Source organism: Oryx dammah, unplaced genomic scaffold (assembly GCF_014754425.2).
Source record: "Oryx dammah isolate SB20612 unplaced genomic scaffold, SCBI_Odam_1.1 HiC_scaffold_20, whole genome shotgun sequence".
In the NCBI taxonomy this organism is placed as follows: Eukaryota; Metazoa; Chordata; class Mammalia; order Artiodactyla; family Bovidae; genus Oryx; species Oryx dammah.
Window position 1 is genome coordinate 7,800,469 of NW_024070204.1, and position 13,735 is coordinate 7,814,203.

Here is a 13,735-nt window from a genome sequence, read left to right on the forward strand (position 1 = left end):
AATGGAAGGAAGCTAGTGTTGGCACAGAAGGCCAGGCCAAGACAGAGATCCACAGAGAGAAATCTGCAATTCAGCCGCCACTGGGGAGACGCTCAAGAGTTGCAGAGAAATCTGATGCCCCAAATTCCTATGTGTGCAGCGGTTGTCAGGCGAAGGTCGGGGTGGGATATATAGTCTCAATATGTCCTTAGAGATGACTGACATCATAACATGAGCCTCAGAACCCCAGGTCCTTCACTCAGTGAGAATCCGGCAGAAAGAAAGTCATTGCTAAAACATCACAGAAGAACTAGAATCATGGTTCCAGCAAACTTGATTCCTTTCTTCTTCATGGGGAATGCAACCTGTTGAAAGTATGTTATTTACATAGATTTCTGATTCGAGCAGGAGCAACGTATAGCACAGAGACACGTGCTGTCTCTTCCCGAATGAGAATGGCCGCCTGTTCACTAGCACCTACTCTAGGAGCCCAAACTCTCACCCAGCACTCTCCCTCTCTCAGTGTCTACAAGAGCTCCCCCAACTGGCTATTGTCTACCTGTTCTAGCTCCCGGGGCCAGAGACATCCTGCTCCATCCTGCTGGCTCACTCTATTCAAAGCACAAAGCCTCTGACAGCCTTTCCAGTCCCCTGTACGATCTGACTAAATCATATAGCCCTGGGCTCAACTAGGCATAAGTAATTTCATGATTACGTGTTTCTCACATTTTCAAAGCTTCTGTTGATCATGTTCATTTTTTCTTGATTATATTAATATTTTAAATATACAGGTTACTTCTTTTAGGGATCAATCATTTAACCTGCAGGACTGTAAAACCTAACGAGTTTTTAAATTGGAGTATTAACTTTAATTCAAAGATCTTAGGAATATTTTAGTGCCTGTAAAATATTTCTTAAACACTGAGAAGGAAACATGCAAAAGTTGATTGGAAGAGATTCTAGGTTCTAACATTATTTAGTGAAAATTGGGAAAACAAGAAGTTTAGTAGAGTATTATGGAGGCAAAATTACTGAAACACAGAGAATTGAGTATCTGATAAACAGGATGGCAACATGATTTATGATCTGAACTGAAGATCTTTTGAGAGAGAGAAGAGCAATGTTAATAATCATGCCAGGAGTGAGGAGTGACCCAGGACTGTCATCAGGAGACTGCTATGATTTCTAGACAACGAACAAAGCATTGTCCTGAGTGGTTACATAAGTACTAACAAATTTCTAAATAGTATATGTGTTCTCTATAATGGGACGTATCTTCTTTGTGCAGTTTTTTTTTTTTTTTAATGCAGGTCTCTATATGTCTTAGTGTATACAGTTGGTGCCTCTGGCCTCATGGTATTTTGGTGGGGAGAGAAAGGGTGGGATTCAAGTATTCTGTCTGGAAACATGTAATCTGAAGTCCAAAATGTAACTGAGCAGGATTCTATGGGGCCTTCCAGAACATGCCTTCCAGAACAGGCCTTCCACTCACATGTCCTCTGCCTGCCTCTTGTCAGTAAAAAAAAAAAAAAAAAGGCCAAAAAATAAGGTTAATCAGAGAAATAAGGAGATGCAGAAGCAAAGGAAAACAGTTAAGCAGACAAAATAACAGTTTAGCCATTAGGCAAAGTCAAAGACCTTTAGTTCCTCCTCCAGGGCTAGAGAAAATATACTCAGATATACCCTCTGTGCTGTCTTGCAGATACTAAAACCCCTGCCAAGTGGGAAAAGTTAACTGTAGGCTTCCCACAAGCACAGATACCCCAGACGGGTTGGAACCAGAAGGTCAATGATGTTGACTCCAGATTACCTCAGCACTCACCAGTCAGCAGAAGGTCCTTGAGCTGATCATATACACAGCAACCTTCTCCTCCTCTTTTTCCTATAAAATCTCCAAGCAAAACATGGGGAGTGGGAAGTTGGTTCTTTGGGACATGAGTCCACCGTCTCCCCAGGAATGCTGACTTCCTCAACAAAGCTATCTTTCCTTTCACTCAACACCTGTCTCTCTCAAGACTGGATTCTTGAGGGGCAAGTGGCCAAACTTGAGTTTGGTGACAAAATGCCTTATTGGCAAGTGGAGACCCCACAACACTCACCTGAAGGGATTCTGTGACTGCCCAACTTTCAGGAACTCAGTGCTCAAGGACCAGAACAGAACACACCACTATTTTCAAAGAGTACCACAAGAATTGGGTCCTTTCTGTCACCTACCAGACTTTTGCACACATAAAGGGCTGTGCTAAATAATCCTACAGACATCTCTGCCTTGGGTTTAATAACCCCAGCTCATTCCACCTCCTTTCTCAAGTTTTCACCAACCCAGAAAACACCAGCCACCATGTCCACGGTCTCCATATTGCTCTACCATGGTAGCCTGTGCATAAAAATCTGGACATCTGGAGAGAGATGGGGGCAGCTCATGATGGTAGTGTTTCCCAAGAAGTCATTTAACCAAAGGGGAGGCTGGGAGCCTACAGAGGGAGGAGGGTCTGTCTTCAATTACTAGCTCACACATGCATCGGCCATGTGGCCCTGGTTCAGGAGGCTGATTCCTCTGACCCAGCTTGCTCATTTCTAAATGGAGACAGTGCCATCTCTCTTGCAGTGGGGGGGTGTTGTGCGGAGATTTCCAGAAGAAATGGAGCCTCCCATCTACCTGGCAGGTTATAAATAGTCATCGTCACCACTCCTTGTGCATGAAATAATAACTGGACATATCAGAGACTCCAACAGGGCACAGACTGGCAGATGATATGCAGGGAGGCCATTTATTTAAACTCTTTTCTGACTTTATGAAGATAATCAGAATTGATTTACAACACTATTTCCAAGATACAGCCATCCCCCTGAAGGTAGACCATCTGCCCACAGTGCCTTCTGATTGGCTTGATTAAGCCTGAAAACTAGCAAATGGCATCTGGTCATGCTGTGTCTCATGTCACATGACTTTGCTCCCAAGCTCCAAGTCCACACGCCTAACAAGCTCAAACTTCATGAGTCACTGGTCAGGGGTTAGTCTTCCAGCTGCACTGCTGAACAGAGTCCACTGTTCACAAGGACACCCCTTTAAAGCATTTGCCCAGATGCCGTCTGATAAAATCACAAAACTCGGCTGCAGACTATACATCCATGTCTTTTGTTCTGGGATTTACCGAGCTTATTTTCCTTGATAAACACCACAGATCTCCTAAAACAAACAGACTCCATTTTCAGGCCCTACTTGTCTTTGCTTTTCTTGTTCTGTGAACTCAGCTCCCACTCATGAATTTTCTGCTTTAGCAAAACTCGTCTGTGCAGGGAAAGCCTAACTCAGCCGATTTACACCTTTGGGGACTGCACTGTATAGATTGTGCCAAAAGTGATCTCACGGTCCCCAGGATGGAACCCAACAGGGTCACCCTATCCCAGCCACGTCTGCACCCCCAAGGCGTGGTGTCTGCTCCCGGGAAGAAGTGCCAAGCTCCACAAAGCACCTGTCTTCATGATAAGCAGAAACAATTCCTCCTTAGAGTTAAGCACAGAAGGGATTTTTCTCTCTCCAAGTAAATTATCTTTAATCACTAGGAGGTTAATCTTGTATTTGAAAGACCTAAAAGAGTCTATTTAATACGTGGGTAACATCAATAAAGTATTTCAAACCAGGAGAGCTTGAGATGGTTACAGAAAGAGTTTTCTAAACTAGAAACACAATAGCTCATAAAAATGATACTAGGGATTTCAAGTGTGTTTTCCTTCACAGTGAGGTCAAAGCTGGACTCTCAGAGAATGGGGGAGCTGCAGAAATAGTGGGAGAACCCAGGAGAGAGACAGATGGTGTCTCCAAGAAAGAAAAGAAGCACGGTGCTGGGTCCCAGTGAGATTATGCCCTGGGAGATGTCCATGCTGAGTTCATAAAGCTCACTGATAGATTCTTGTTTCACGTTCTCTCCGAGGTTTCAGTCCATGTGCAAGCAAGCAGTTCCCTCAGAACCCACACACTCAATTTGTACAACATTAATTTGGATATGTTATTTTCCCCCTTTTCATGGGTTGACTATTTCCCCAATTTGATTACCAGTTTCTTAAAGGCAAGTTTTACAGCTTCTCTATTTTAAGCATCGACTATGAAACATTTATTATCCTGCTTTACAGTAATCATTTAATAAGAGTTATTAACGATTAATATTTTAATGCACTAAGGCTGTTAAGGTATTTCTCTAAACACATAAATTTGCTTTAAGAGTGATTTTGGCACAGAGAAAAAAATCTGATTTTGAAACTTATATGACCAAACATATAACTCAATGCTTCAAATTCTGCCAGAACATTATCCAATCAATCATGCTGCCTTTGATAACTGATGAAATACATAATGGTTAAAAGTGGGAGTTGAAATGAGATGGCAAAGGAAGATTCTTTAAATGTCCAGATCTGCATCTATTTCAAATATACAGATCTCTATGTTTTAAATTCTGGGTTACAACTAACAATGACATGTTCTCTTTGTTAACAATAAAATTCATATTTCTGTTGCTTATGAAATGTGCTTATCTCCAACTCATTCAACAAATACGGATGGAGCCTCAACTGTATTTCAGGCACTACATGAAATGCTGAGCGCACAAAAATTGATCCCATCTAAACGCTGCCCTCAAGGAATTCACACACTCATGGATGGGGAAAACAAAGGTGTAAACTACTAATCTATTAACTCATTTATTAAAAAATGATGTATTGGGTGCTTCCTATGAGCCCATTAATGCTGAAAGCATCTGGGATACATCAGTGGCCAAAGGAAATAAGCATGGCCACCGGAGAAGCTTCATTCCAGTGGAGGACAGGAGACAAGTACTAAAGGAGGATCAAAGTTGAACACAGCTAAGCGAATCAAGAGGGCTTGATGGAGGAGGGAAGGTGAGAGCGTTAATCACTCAGTCATGTCCGACACTTTATGACCCCTGGACTGTAGCCCACCAAGCTCTCTCCATGGGTTTCAGGCAAGAATACTAGAGTGGGTAGCCATTCCCTTCTCCAGGGGATCTTCTTGACCCAAGGATCAAACCCAGGTCTCTTGCAGTGCAGGCTAATTCTTTACCATCTGAGCCACCAGAGAAGCCCCAGATGAAGCAGGGGGGGTCATGTCAAATAAGATGGTCAGGGCCGAGGTCCCATTTAGAAGCCACATCAGATCAAAGACTAGATAGAACTAAAGCCATTGGCCACATAGACTGTTTGAGGAAAGAGTTCTCCAGATAGTACAGAGGCCAGCATCCTATAAACCACAGGCTAGACCTACCCACTGGTTATAAATAACATTTTGTGAGCACACAGCATTCAGCTCAGTTCAGTCACTCACTTGTGTCTGACTCTTTGCAACTCCATGAACCGCAGCATGCCAGGCCTCCCTATCCATCACCAACTGCCGGAGTCTAACCAAACACATGTCCACTGAGTCGATGATGCCATCCAACCATCTCATCTTCTGTCAACCCCTTTTCCTCCTGCCCTCAATCTTTCCCAGCATCAGGGTCTTTTCAAATGAGTCATCTCTTCGCATCAGGTGGCCAAAGTATTGGAGTTTCAGCTTCAACATCAGTCCTTCCAATGTATATTCAGGACTGATTTCCTTTAGGTTGGTTGCAGTCCAAGGGACTCTCAAGAGTCTTCTCCAACACCACAGTTCAAAAGCATCAATTCTTTGGCGCTCAGCTTTTTTTATAGTCCAACTCTCACATCCATACATGACCACTGGAAAAATCGTAGCCTTGACTAGATGGACTTTTGTTGTCAAAGTGATGTCTCTGCTTTTGAATATGCTATCTAGGTTGGTCATAACTTTCCTTCCAAGGAGCAAGTGTCTTGTAATTTCGGGGCTGCAGTCACACAGCGTAGATTACACAATGGCCATGTCTGTTTTCATGCTTCAGTGGCAGCATTGAAAAGCTGCAACAAAGTCCATATGGATGCAAAGGATAAAGTATTTCCTCTCTGGCCCTTCATAGATAATGCTGATCCCTGGCAGAGAGGAAGGGCCAGGGCCAGAGTGCAGCACATAAGAGGTTAAAGCAGAAGGAGCAAGGAGTGGGCAGGAGGACAGGCAGGCAGTGGAGGCTGGCCAATGGTGCCTCCACCTTCTCTGCAGGTGAAACAGGGACTCGAGAGGCTCTTGAGCAGAAGGACCACGAGCTCCAGTGTCGTGGGATGAACACAACCCTGCACATCGACCACGAGGAAGGAATGAAAGGGACTCACCAGTTCTCAGGGAAGCTAAAACTGTGACTGGAACTACAGAATCATAGGAATTAGGGAAGAAGCAAAACTCAGGGGAAGTCAGAAAAGTGTAAACAGTGTGTGGGACAGAGTCCATTGAGGAGGGCAGAGTCACATGCAGGGAGTTGCATGCTCCTGCTGAAAGGACACCTAGAAGGCACGTGGGAAGAGGAGAGGACTCAGGGCAGAAGAGCAGGAAAAGCCAGATAACACAGGGAGGAAAGAGGAACCTCGAGAAGGCGCCACAGCCAGCCTTGTTCTCTCCTCGTCAGCCCTGCTCACAGCCGATGGTGCGGCCACCACGTGGGCCTTGCAAAGGTGCAGGTGGGAGGCTACCCACTGGTGGACAGTCATGGTGTTGGTGGTGTCAGAAGACATCATGCCTGGAGCTCTGGTATTAGACTCAGGGCACTTAGCTTGCTCAGCACAGGTTGTTGAAACTATACCACGAAGGGATGCTGGGTCTCTGGGAGGGGCAGCAAGGAGATCCAACCAGTCCATCCTAAAGGAAATCAACCCTGAATATTCACTGGAAGGACTGACGCTGACGCTCCAGTCCTTTGATACAAAGAGCCGACTTACTGGAAGAGACTCTGATGCTGGGAAAGACTGAAGGCAGGAGAATGGGACAAGAGGGGATGAGATGGTTGGATGCATCAGCGACTCAGTGGACATGAGTTTGAGCAAGCTCCGGGAGATACTGAAGGACCTGGAAGCCTGGCGTGCTGCAGTCCGTGGGTCACAAAGAGTCAGACATGACTGAATGACTGAACAAGAACAAAGGGGAAGGGTGAGGGGAAGATCAGAGGCTTTGCAGGTCCTTCCTCAGGGCTCTCTGTAGGCTGGCAGGACATCACCCTGGTCATCTTGATGCCACCCTTCGCCTAGAAGAGGGCCCCTGAAGTATAGGGGGTCCCCAGAGACTGGGGTCGCTGAAGGGTCATGGCTTGTCATGATCTATCTACATGTTCCCACGTCCTGAAGAGGATCCTTTGCAGTTCTCTTGACCTGGAGGGTCAGAGTGCTCATTGTTGCCAGGGTGTCTCTACAGCCCATTGAGGGAGTGATTCAGAGAGAGAATATGTGAGATGAAATCCACATCAGAATGCTGCCTAGGAGAGAGGGACTCCTTCCCCAGAGATGTGGGCTGGAGGACGGATGCACAGCAGATAAAGCAGAGGCTTAAATGGACAGACTCTCTGCACCAGTGCCATGGAGCACGGAAGGAGGAGAGAGGTGCAGGCCAGCTCAGCCCTGGGCAAAGAGGACCGTCCCCTGAGCCCTCCTCGATGACTTCTGATGCCCACTGGGAACAAGAAGGCAACTTTGTTTGCCAAGAGTGAGGAGGATAATGCTGATATGGGGGCACTGAGTGGCCAGAGGATTTAGTGGCCACACAGAAATAGAGTGTCACTGGAAAATGCAACGCCAAAGTTTAAGATTTCAACATTTGAGTATTCCCTGTTTAGGGCACTGTTACGGGTCACATTGTATCCGCCCCCCCCAAAAAAAAGATATGCTGGTTTCTATAAATGTGACCTTATTTGGAAACAAGGTCATGACTGATGTAATTCGTAAAGGTGAAGCCATACTGGAATAAGGTAGGCCCCTAATCCAACAGACTACCCTGACACCTCAGTTGGTAAAGAACCCACCTGCAATGCAGGAGACCCTGGTTCGATCCCTGGGTTGGGAAGGTCCGCTGGAGAAGGGAAAGGACACCCACTCCAGTATTCTTGGGTTTCCCTTGTGGCTCAGCTGGTAAAGAATCTGCCTGCAGTGCTGGAGACCTGGGTTTGATCCCTGGGTTGGGGAAGATCCCCTGGAGAAGGGAAAGGCTACCCACTCCAGGATTCTGGCCTGGAGAATTCCATGGACTGTATGGTCCACGGGGTCACAGAGTTGGGCACAACTGAGTGGCTTTCACTTTCACATCCAGTATGATTGGTGTTCTCATATGAAAGACGGCCAAATGAGGACACAGGGCCGTGGGGAGAAGCCGCATGAACAGAGGCAAAGACTGGAGTGATGCTGCCACAAGCCAAGGGATGCTGAGAACTAAAGAGGTGAGGAAGGGTCCTCCCCTGCAGTCTTCATAAAAAACATGGGCTGCCAACAACTTGGTCTTGGACTTCTCACCCTCATAACTCTGAGAAGACACATTCCTGTTTTAAGCTACCCAGTTTGTGGTACTTTGTTCCAGCAATGCTAGGAAACAAATGAAACAAACACCACCCCTGTCCAAGCTGCCACTGAAGGTGTGGCCTGAGGAGATGGAGTCGGTTGGTATCTGGCTGTTGACTGGCTGGAGGCTGAGAAGGAAGACGCCTGGCACAGGACTGGCAGAGGCAAATGAAAAATGTATGTGACTGCTATACTGGTCATGCTATGCATGTCCCCTCTATGACTTAATTAACCCCCATATCAGCATTATCCTCCTCACTCTTGGCAAACAAAGTTGCCTTCTTGTTCCCAGTGGGCATCAGAAGTCATCGAGGAGGGCTCAGGGGATGGTCCTCTTTGCCCAGGGCTGAGCTGGCCTGCACCTCTCTCCTCCTTCTGTGCTCCATGGAAAGATACTCCCTCCATGGACAGGCAAATTATCCTATAGAATATTTAATCACAACAGTGGATCTGAAATCAAAAATTCTGCTGACCATGGTTCAGAGGTACCATCCTCCATATCTCCCCTGCTGATAAAATTTCCCTTCCTCAACAGAGAAATGTTAGCCAAAAAAAAAAAAAGGGAAAATGTCCAAAACAAAGATGGGAGCTCTGCTTATCATAATATGTGAGCAGCTGTTAGCTGAGTGGTGGCCTCCCAGGGACCTTGGGTATTGTTGACATCTGGGGGTACCACGGATTGGGCAGTGCCAGGAATGTACCTGGGGGACTTGGACATGGCTGCAGCAAGACAGGATGGCCAGGAGAGGCCAGCGCAGAGCGGAGCAGGGAAAGCTCAGAGGCAGAAGGTCAGAGTCAGGAGAGACAGGAGAAGACAGGAGGCTGGTAGGTGTCAGTAATTAGAAACCACAGCTCCAGGTGCACTCAGCCAACAAGTATTTACTCTCTGGCTCTAAAGTCAGATATTGTATCAGGCATTGGGGAGTTCACAGTCATTACATCTATTTATAATTAGCTATTTGCTACTAATATTTATTATCTTTGCTGCTGCTGCTAAGTCACTTCAGTTGTGTCCAACTCTGTGCGACCCCATAAACGGCAGCCCACCAGGCTCCCCCGTCCCTGGGATTCTCCAGGCAAGAACACTGGAGTGGGTTGCCATTTCCTTCTCCAATGCAAGAAAGTGAAAAGTGAAAGTGAAGTCGCTCAGTCGTTTCCGACTCTTCGCGACCCCACGGACTACAGCCCACCAGGCTCCTCTGTCCGTGGGATGTTCCAGGCAAGAGGACTGGAGTGGGGTGCCATTTCCTTCTCTACATGGTCTCATTTTATGATCAGAACTTCCACGTCCAGTGACCAGTTATCTCCAGTTCGCAGATGAGGAAATCGAGAACTGAGACAATTCAGCCCCCTGAGGGGTGAGTACTGCTTGACCGGCAGGTCTTTCCACCTCCAAAGTCTCCATCGCTTACCTTTTAAAATGGTCACTGAGCCCAAGAAAAGGTAATGACCTCTGCCCAAAGGACCTTGTCAGTTCCCACATGCTTGATACCCTGCTTCCTGTCTCCTGGGGTGACCTGGGGTGGAGGGCTGCCCTCTCCCAGCTCTTGGTGCCCGGGTTCTGGGCTCTGCAAGTAATACACCTTGTGACTGTACTTCCTTTGAGTGAGTTTATGGAAGCTGCATCTTCAGTTAAAACGCTGGGTTTTCACTTCCCCAGATGGGAGCCTGATGCTGAGGAAGCTGCCTGCCAACCCCACGTGGAAGGCAGCACCTCTTCATTCAGCAGCTCATGGTCTGCATCTTCTTAAGGTACCACCTCTGAGAGTTTCCAGTACATTCGCTCAGCTCTGTCACAAACAAATCCAACTCCCTGACGGTCATTGATCAACTCCTGTGCCTGAGCCTCCATCAGTTGAAAACTTAGAAGAAGAACGTAAGAGCATCATTTAATGAGTCCCTGCTGCTGCTGCTGCTGCTGCTAAGTCGCTAATATCACACAATAGGGTTGCAAAGAGCTGGACATAACTGAAGCAATTGGCCACGCATACAAGCAGTATCGCACGGGGAGCAGGAGTCTTCCTGGACACGCAGAACTAAGGGTGCTTTTAGTTTCATTGTGTTTCTTTGTTTTTATCTCACTGACGAGGGAGGAGATCCGAGCATTTTTATTAAGAGATGATGTTTATCACCAGAGCATGAGAAATTTAAGGATATGGCAAAAAAGAAGGGACAATAGGTAAGGCAATAACTTCCAGTAAAGGAAGACAATTACTCCAGCGCTTGGCAGAAAGAGACGAGACAGGGCGTTGGGTCTAAGTGGGAACAAATGCCAAGTGTGGACTCCAGTTATGTCAGTGAGAATAAATGTCCAGGCTCCATGGGGCAACGGAAGCAGAGCTAACTGGGGTCAGAGACTAGAATCCATGCTGGATGGAGGAGCAATCAGAGCAGAAAACCAGGGCCAAATAGAGGTAGAAATGATATCTCAGAGTTCAAGAGAACAAAGTGCCCCAAGAATACACAGAGAGGGAATGAACTCTGCACACACAGGAACCTGGGACGTCAGGGCTCTCTGCCCGGGAGTGGGGGCCTCCTGGTGGGGCGGGGCACTGCTCTCTGAGGAAGGCAGGCCATTCAGTGCCAGGGGGTTATGATGACCCTGTGAGCCAAGTGGTGGCTTCACTATATTTATTTGGGCTGATTTGCAATTTCCATAGTTGGATAGCGTCATCTCTGATTTGGGCCACACATGCCTACAGTGACTGTCCTTACTTAGGCCGCCACCTGACTCTCAGATGGAAGAGATTCCACCCAGAGGGTTAGCAGAATCTGAGTTCCTGATCTGCCTAGAAATACATACAAAGAAACAGCACTTATAACTCATGCTATAATTTGAATGATTTTTCCAAGATATTCTTTAGGGTGTCACTTCTGGGAAAAGAAAGACACTGTGCTCCTAATTACTTTTTACTTTGCTTGCAGCAAAGTCTAAATGCTATATTTATGGTTGCGAAAGAACTCATTTTGATTTTTAACTGGAATTTTACTTGGACAGGAAAAATCAACAAATGAAAAGAAAGAACTTTAAGCTACACAGATGAATGTGTAGAGCAGAAAGAAGACCATCTGTAGAGTCAAAAGGTTCAGCTGAAACCAGTTCAACAGAAATAGTGTTAATACAGGGAAGCTGGTTACTGCTTCAGTTTGGGAAAACAATTCACATTGCCCTTTGGAAGCACATGGAGCCACTCAACTTGCTGAAGAAACTGGGTGAGGATATGCTTTTCTCTAAAAGGGAGTATTTTAAAGGCAAATTGTGATGGCTGGTTTGACTGTATTATTTTACAAAACGCTCGTGTTATATATGTACCTGTGCTATGCTTAGTCTCTCAGTCATGTCCAACTCTTTGCAACCCTTTGGACTGTGAGCCACCAGGCTCCTCTGTCCACAGGATTCTCCAGGCAAGAATACTGGAGTGGGTTGCATTTCCTTCTCCATGGGCTCATCCTGACCCAGGGATTGAACCCATCTCCTGCATTGCAGGCAGATTCTTTACCCACTGGACCACTGGGGAAGCCCCATACTCCTAAATATCATACATGATCATTCTAAACCAAAATTTCTCAATGACAGGGAATATTTTTCCCGAGGAATATTTGCAAGTGTCTGAACAAATGTTTTGTTGTCATGATGCAGGGGTGGAGCATGCTAATGTGTCTAAGTGGTATAAGCCAGGGATGTAGCTGACCATCCTACAATAACCAGGACAACCTCTGCCCGCCCCACCCCCTCACCGCCCCCCGGCTCCAGCAAAGAATTATCTGGCCCTGAACACAATAGTGCTGAGGTCTAGAAACTTTGATCTACATCATGAGCTTTTATTGGTGGAAGTCAGCACAACTTTGTAGAATGTGAAAGCTCAGAACAGTAAATATTATAAGGACAATTATAAGAGCTCATCTTTATGCAAACCATCAAACAAAGGCTTGAGGGAATGGATTACATATGGTGCATGTATCTACACACAACATCGTGTTTGCTAGTGTGTGTGTATGGGTGTATCACCATACTCACACATGAGTGCATGCATATTCAGAGGGTTAGATTTCAGCTGGCATGTCTCAGTACATGGCCAACTTTAACTTCACTCTGGGAGGCTGGAATCACTTTCCCCTCGTTTAGTGAGCAAGTGACCAAGTTCTAGCCCAGGACTGAAGCAAATCTTCTAGCAGTTCCTGATGTCTTTAAAAAAGGACACAAAGGATGCGGTTCTCCCCTGGATATCGTCCTATCTGAGTGCAGGACCTGGGAGGTAGTTGTGAATTTGCACCTGTAAGCAGAGCCAGCCTGGGGACCACCTGACAGACTGTGGGTGGCAGAGACAGCGGTGACAGGACTCGGGGCTTATTGATTCCTGAGCCACTGAAGTGAGCAACTCCAATGACACCTACCCCGACCTCCTGGTTATAAGACTTGACACCTTAAAAAAATTTTTGGTCAAATTACCTGTGGAATCTAAAGATACAAATGAACTTTTTCACAAAACAGAAACAGACTCACAGACTTCGAAAACAAATTTATGGTTACCAAAGGAGAAAGGTGGGAAGAGGGATAAATTAAGAGTTTGGGATTAACATACAGACACTACTATCTATAAAATCCCCTGAAGGAGGAAATGGCCACTCATTCCAGAATCTGTCTACAGTGCAGGAGACCAGGGTTCAAGCCCTGGGATGGGAAGATCCCCTGGAGAAGGAAATAGCTCTACCCACTCCAGGATTCTTTCCTGGGAAATCCTATGGACAGAGAAGCCTGGAGGGCTACAGTCCATGGGGTAGCAAGGAGTCATACAAAACTGAGCAACTGAGCGCATGCGCGCCTGCACACACACACACACACACACACACCTGTAAACTAGATACTCAAGGACCTACTGTATAGCACAGGGAACTCTAGTCAGTACCCTGTAATAAACTATATGGGAAAAGAATCTGAAAAAAAAAAAAAGGATATATGTATATGTGTAACTGAATTACTTTGTTCTATACCTGAAGCTAACTCAACATTGTAAATCAACTACACTCCAATATAAAATAAAAAAATTTAATTAAAAAAATAGTCAAGCTATTTGGAGCTCCCTATAGCCAAATACATTCTTTTACACAGTCGTCTGAAAATTTCACGCAATACTAGAAACTTTGCTTTTTAGGGATACAGTAAAGAAGTCAAGAAAGAATGCACATGAGTCTACAGACATCAGTGACATGACATCAGATTTCCTGAACTTCAAACAATAATATGAGAAAGCAGCTTAAGTTTGATGAATGCTTATATCAGCATTAGCCCTATGTTACCATGTCCTACAGTGTTGAGAGG

At 45.8% G+C, this 13,735-nt stretch overlaps 1 protein-coding gene across 1 annotated transcript in view; it reads right to left on the bottom strand.

Moving 5' to 3' along the window:
* The window catches only part of SEMA5A (semaphorin 5A), a 548,310-nt gene that overhangs the window by 178,732 nt on the left and 355,843 nt on the right, over positions 1-13,735 (bottom strand). The gene's annotated exons all lie outside the window — the stretch shown is intronic.